Here is a 7012-nt window from a genome sequence, read left to right on the forward strand (position 1 = left end):
CTCTCCAAACTCATCTCTTCAATATTATTGTCTTTTACCTTTGAGCAAATAAATTGTGATCGAAAAGTAGCTTCGTAAGTACTTAAGGAATAGCTTAAGTCCGATTGGTGAAAAGCTTGATCAATTTATTTGAGTTGGTGTCTATTGGAAAGTAAAAGCTCCTTATAAATGCTTAGCAATTGAGTTAAGCTCTTGGAAAAATACTAGTACAATAACACTTTTGTATATTGTCTTTAACTTTCGCAAAAAGATTCATTGTTGTTGCAATACTCAATTCACCCCCCCTCTTGAGTAATTGTGCATAGGTTCTACACACGTGATATCAAACAATTCTCGAGTCTACTCAGAAGGATACAAGATTTAGAAGGGAGAGTCAAATGTCAAGGATAGCAATAATAGATTTGAGAGGATGTAGCCAATCCCAGATGCCCAATGATACTCAAGCAATGAAGTTTGCTAGGCACAATTCAATTGACAACTTCAAAGATAACCCTTAGATCAAAAAAGTTCAATAGGATCAATAAGAAGAAAACCAGCGCATCAGTTTGAAACAAACTCAAGCTAAGTCGAGGAAGCATGATGTTTACAGAAGAAAATATTTCAAACCCAAGATAAAACTCATAAAACTCAAGAGCACGATTAAAAATACTCCCAGATACATTGTTCATAAAAGAATCGAAAACTTGCGGAAAAATCATTTCGCAGTCTAAAAGATAAGTTAAACAACAACTATCCTTAAGAGAGTAACAAAAGCATAAACGTGGCTTTGCTCTAATTCAATCTCATGTTGAAGTAGATTATGCAGAGTTTTAAAAACAAGGTGCTCACACGTTTGGCTAAAAGCTAAAATATTTCCTCAAAACATTTTAGAAAGATAATTAGGTGCACAACTTAACCAAAAGCAATCATAAAACTCAGAAGAGAAATCAAATGCTTGTTCAAAATTTCCCAAAATTCATATTCAAACAAGTATGTATAGCATTTATAGCAAGGACGAAAGAGGAAGTTAAATTCTCTTTAGAAAAGAAAATCCGAGGTAAAAATTTGCTTACAGTTGGTAAGGAAACAAGTGGTGCGTTACAAACGAACAGGTTTCCATTAACCAAGAAAACTTTTCAAAACCTCATTTAAAATAGCGCATGTCAACTTTAAAACAATTTTGTCAAAAATTGAATAATGGTTTCAATCCCAATCAAGCAACAGAAACTAAATTTCATTTAAAATTTCTTCAAAGAGACTTCAAAACTTCTTTAAAAGTTCAAAACAACTCCAAAGTGTTCTTGAAATCACCATCTCAGAAGGACATTTAAGGAGATTAGAATGTACTTAAAAAGGAGTCAAGCCTTGCAAGAAAAGATCTTAAATCAAGATAGTCCAACCAAGATCCACTAGGCATGAGACATCAAACAAGCTTTCAATTGATTTAAAAGAATACAAAAGTCATAGGAAAAGACAACCCAATCATTAGTAATTTCCCAAGGATAAATCTTTAACTAAAAACTCATGTAGAGAAGATGAGAGAATAAACGATGCACTATTTTGAAACGAATAAAACTAACTCGCATAAGAATGAGGTTCACAAGATTGGAAAAAACCAAGATCAATGGTAAGGTCCACAAGATGTAAAAGATTAGTCGAAAATAAAGTCAAGTATGACATTCATAGAGATGAAAAGCTTAAGAAGAAACCAGTCCGTTCATAAGAAGAAAGCTATGAGTCCAACATTTTCAAAAGAACGACAATGGCATAAACCATGTAGTATGCTAAACCAGACTCAAGTCAAAATGAATTAAGTGAAGTTTATCAAACAAAACTCAACCGGAATAAAAGCGAAAAATCCTTCCTTTCCAGAATTTCGAAAAATATCCAAATGCACAATCAAATAAAGATGCCCATTGGAGCTATAGTAAAATTACTAGAAAGTCAAATTTACTTTTAAAGTAAGTGCAATTGCGTAAACCAGTAAAAGTACAGGCAAGATATTAGAGATAAATAGTTATTAAACTGTATAAGAAATCTTCAAAGTTCATATATAGTATATATCTATTTAACAGAAATTTTCATAAAAATCTCAAAAATTGGCTGTAATCACTGTTAAATAAGAGAAAAATTGAATCAACAATCTCTCTAATAATGAACTCGAAATCCGGAGTAAAAAGGCACAGCGCATCAAGACAAGTTCAAAGCTATATCAAAGAATACGTGAATCAAGAAGAACTCAAACCGTGGAAGATAGATGCAACAAGGATTCCAAACAAGCATATGCAATTAAGTTCAAACAGGAATGCATATGAATGGAGGAATAAAGTTGAAAAATCAAGCTACTTTTCAAAAGGATTAGTAACCAAGAACTTCAAGTTAGGATACGAAAGAATAGGTCGACTCGAACAGAATTCAAGACACATAACTGAACAGCCTCGAGAAAAGTTTTCAACGTTCCCAGAACCCGCGATTCGCTTAACTCAAAACTCGGATTTCATCTATGATAACTCATTAGTGCTTTCATATACAAAATTCACTAGTATTAAGCCGGCCAAACTTAATACCAAGAATTATGCAATGCAAGACTAACACCGTTAATCAATAGATCGTCATGTGCATAAATATCTAATTCTCGTCATCCGACAAGACCTAATACATGACAAAAGCTCAGAGTATGCAATTGAAGCATAGTCGGTCCATTCCTCAGGCTCTACAGGATGGACTGCTCTGATACCATAATGTAACACCCTAACTACCAAAGCTCACGCTTCCGGCTGCGCAACTCTGATAGCTCGGACATTACGACGACACTTATATTATTTAATACTAAAATATGAGCCTGTTTAAAAACTTTAAACCGCAATACCGTTCCCAAAAATACTTTCGCCATACAACGTACGTCCATACATACCTACAACTTACAGCAACTCATAAAGAGTACATCCATATATATATATATATATATATATATATATATATATATATATATATATATATTACAAACATTATCCAGTATAATTCCTATCCCTCTCACAGAATATATCAAGATAAAGGCGAGGGTACAAAAATAATAATCTAAAGCAATACAGAGCATCTCAATAACGAATAATTAAACTCTTCATAACTTCTGCGTCCAAATCCTGAAAGGAGAAAAATGTAGGGGGTGAGAACATCATCCTCGAAAGGGTTTTCAGTAGAGGGTTTTTAGGAATTACTGTAATAGGATACATGAAGATAAACCGTACCAGTGATTAATAACCATCTTATGCCTCTTTTCAAAAACAACAGTTTACAATAAAAGTAAAGTTAGAAATCTTTTCTGAAAAAGAAACCGTTCAATTCTTAAAACATCAAAGCATTTTAAAAAGGTTTATCTATACTGAACCAAAATAACCTTTCATATCTTATTCCAAACCAAAACCACAAAACCGAAATCAACCATCAGTCCATCTCATTCAACCACGGCCCTAGGCCCAAACAATCCAACCACAACCAATCCACCACAATCCAACAGGGTCCCAGATGCAAACACAGATAGGATGTTCAAGCACAAACAGTTACAGCAAGTAGAACAATTAGCAGTTAATCACAAAGGCAAACCAAATACAATATGCACACTCAAACAATGTCACATAGATGCATATGATGCATGCCTGTCCTAGTGGCTGATGATATCATCTGTCGGTTACCAAGCCAACCCGACGTGTCCGGTAGCTAACCCAGACACAGTCTCTCTGTTGCGCATTAATATCATTAGAGGGTATCTGCGCCCTGTCGCCATTAGAGGGTATATGCGCCCTGTCGCCATTAGAGGGCATATGCGCCCTGTCGCCATTAGAGGGTATCGGTGCCCTGTCACCCTTACAACCAGAGAGAAAACACAATCATACTCGCTTACGACATTCATCTCAGCCATTCGGCTTAAATTCACAATTCATTCAATTGCATACATGCTTTTATATTCAATCATGGATCAACATCCATCTCAGCCATCCGTCTCACGGTTCAATCCAAAACCAACCAATTTATCAATAAATACAGCCCTTTGGCTTAAATTCATAATTCATAGCCAGCCATACGACTTATAACTCATTCGGCAATCAGCCATAAATCAACATCACACACAGCCATTCCGGCTCACGGTTCAATCCAGAACCAGCCAATATTCATAATCATACACAGCCATTCTGGCCCATAACAAAAACAGTACTTCCATCATTCAACATCATCAAATTCATAAAACTGTCATTTAAGCCATAACTCACTTTTCTCAAGCCATTTCACTTTAAAATCAAATTTCAACTCTTTTCAGCCTTGGCTTTAAATATCTCATTTCTCAAATCATCTCAGGCTCACAAGCCACTTTTACTCAAAGTGAGTTCCCTTTTTAAAACAAAGCCACTCTCGACATTCTCTTTCCAAAACTTCCAAAAACCATGGCAAGTTAAGGATTTATTTCAAAGTACCCAAAATCACCCACCCAACAGTGGAATTTCATAACAAAAGTTTCTCGGCAGAGTCTCAGAGTCCCAAGTCTTTAGGGGAAGGTCAACTTACATCAATTCCTTAAAATTCATTGAAACTCTTTTAAAATCATATATTCTCGGTTCAAGTAAATAAAACTGAATTTACTATATAAAACCGGTCATACAAATTCACAAGTTCCAACCCGGTCCAAAAATCAACTCATTTGAAACGGAACCAGTTCATTTGAATCAAACCACTTTCAGGTTTCTTTTTGGAATCCATTTTTTCTAACTCTTCCAAAATGCCTCAAATTTAATTACTCAATCAAAAGTCTAGATTCCTTTGAAATCACTAAAAGCTCCTTTTTATATTGAAATCAATACTAGAGCATCATTCTTTCCTTCAGTGATTCAAACGGTAAAAATAGTTCATTTCTAAATAAGCCGAACTCAACGCATAAAGTTCATTACATAAATTAAGCTTGAAAACACAAATATTCTCTTAATGAATCAAATAATATAACTTCTCAAATCCAACCCTTTTCAAATAACTTTTCAAAATAGGCTAGGATTTTGTAGAAATTTCGGCAGCACCTCCCCTAAAACTTGGACTTTTGCCACCCGGTTCGGGTCCCAACTAAACCATTTCTCATTCCTTTTCAACAGCTCAAAACCAGAAATCAATTTAAAGCAAGCTAAACCCAACAATCGCCTCAGTGGCGTATCTCAAGGATACCATTTCAGAATCAACTCAATATCAATCGATATTAACTCATTTCCAAAGCTTTAAAGAAACGGTTCAATAACAAATCATTTGTCCAAAACCAAATCAATTAAAATAAACCAGGCTGAATTCAAAAGTGTATTCGACTTCTCAAATCATCAAAATAATTAACTCAAATCAAATCAATCCTCAATGGATTAAACTTAGATTTCAAATCTTTAAAGAATCGACTTTAAACATTACAATTCACAAAGCCGCACAACAATTCAGCCAAACCAACATCCATAATCATTCGAGTCAATCAAATAATACATAAGGCAGATACAATCACCAAATACACAATATCTCACATCAGTATCCATATGTAATAATTCCAATAATAAATTATAGTTTTCGGAAAGCGCCCCTACCTCAAAAAGCAAAACCATAGCTCAAATGCCTCATCAAGTCCTTTCTGCCTCAAACCGAACTGACGGAAACCAAAACCTCAGCTCCCAGCCACTTTTGCAATAACCATAGCAACACTAATTGCAACATATAATAATCAGGACTCGACCCCACGTTATCAAAACTCGTATTCATTAACCATACACAACAAAATACTAACGCGAGGCTCTTCGAAATATACTTACTTACTGAGACTAAGAAAGGACGGCTGAACCGAAACAGTGACGGTCTCCGGGCCGGCTCGGCAGCAGCCCGGCAGCCACCTCAAGCGGCTGCGGTGACAAATTCCGATCACGACATCTGAAACCAACACGCAGCGACTATAGTATTCCCGGAATTCAAAAAGGACAGAAACCACAATTAAGACCCTTACCGGAAGAGTTCTCCGGCGACGGTAGCGAGGTTCTCCGGTGACTCGGCACGGCGGCGCGGTTGCCTTCTCCTCCGGGAGTGGCGGCGCGGTTGCCTTCTCCTCCGGGAGTGGCTGTAACGGAAACAGCGTCTCCTCCTTCCGTTCACAATCCCAGCGGCAGCCACGGTGGTGGTTCTGGGCAACTCTAGCGGCAGTGGGCTCCGGCAACTTGCAGAACCCCGAGGCAGAGGCAGACCGCAACTCCGGTGGTCTTCTCCGACAACGACACCAGCCACCACGGGGACGGCGGTGGTGAGACCCCAACAACGGCGAAACCCCACCTCCTCCCAGTCTCAGATGCAAGCTCTGTCTCTCTCTGCCTTCCACCGCGCTTGACGGCGACGATTCCTCCCGCGGCGGTGAGGACGCAGCTGGATGCGCGACTGCTCTCCCTCTTCGCGTCTCTCTCTGCGCGACTCCAACGGCGGCGAAGGTTTAGATGCGCACCTCCTCTCCCCGCGGCTGAGCTCCCACACGCGCGCCCTTCCTCTTTCTCGTCGGCCCCTGCCTTGCGTCCTTCTCCTTCGTGGTTCGGCTTCCGACGGTGGCTCGACGATGATCGGCGGTGACGCGAGCTAGTGACTCCATGGGCGGCGCCGCAAAGCAGCTCGATGGCGAGTTCCAAGGTGGTGGATCGATGGTGGTAAGGCCTCCCCTACCTCCCTTCTTCTGCACCTTTCTTCCGTAGTGAAGGAAGCTGTGTTTACTCTGCGACTGCGGGTGATTGGGAGAGGGAGAAGAGTGAGTTGGTGCTTCTGGGTTCAGAGAGGGGAAACGGGTACTGGGTTAGGGTTTTAGGGTTTCTTTTTTTTTTAAATTAGGGTTAAGGGCATTTTAGTAATTTCACAAAAATAGGGATAATATAGTAATTAGAAATAAATTCTAATCCAACAATAATGATGTATAAAAATACTATTTCCTCATCAATTTCACAAATTATTTTCAATAAAATTCCCAAATCAAATAATTAGAAATAATATA

The 7012-nt window shown here is 38.3% G+C and overlaps 1 long non-coding RNA gene across 1 annotated transcript; it reads right to left on the minus strand.

Annotated features, from left to right (window-relative positions):
* Positions 1-2975: 2975 nt before the first annotated feature.
* Positions 2976-6799, minus strand: LOC130979499 (uncharacterized). Its single transcript, XR_009086655.1, has 4 exons — positions 5993-6799; positions 5805-5919; positions 5583-5696; positions 2976-3122 (listed from the first exon to the last, which is right to left on the minus strand). It is a non-coding gene; the product is annotated as an uncharacterized LOC130979499 (long non-coding RNA).
* Between the last annotated feature and the right edge of the window lie 213 nt (positions 6800-7012).

This window comes from Arachis stenosperma, chromosome 5 (genome assembly GCF_014773155.1).
Source record: "Arachis stenosperma cultivar V10309 chromosome 5, arast.V10309.gnm1.PFL2, whole genome shotgun sequence".
Lineage (NCBI taxonomy): Eukaryota > Viridiplantae > Streptophyta > Magnoliopsida > Fabales > Fabaceae > Arachis > Arachis stenosperma.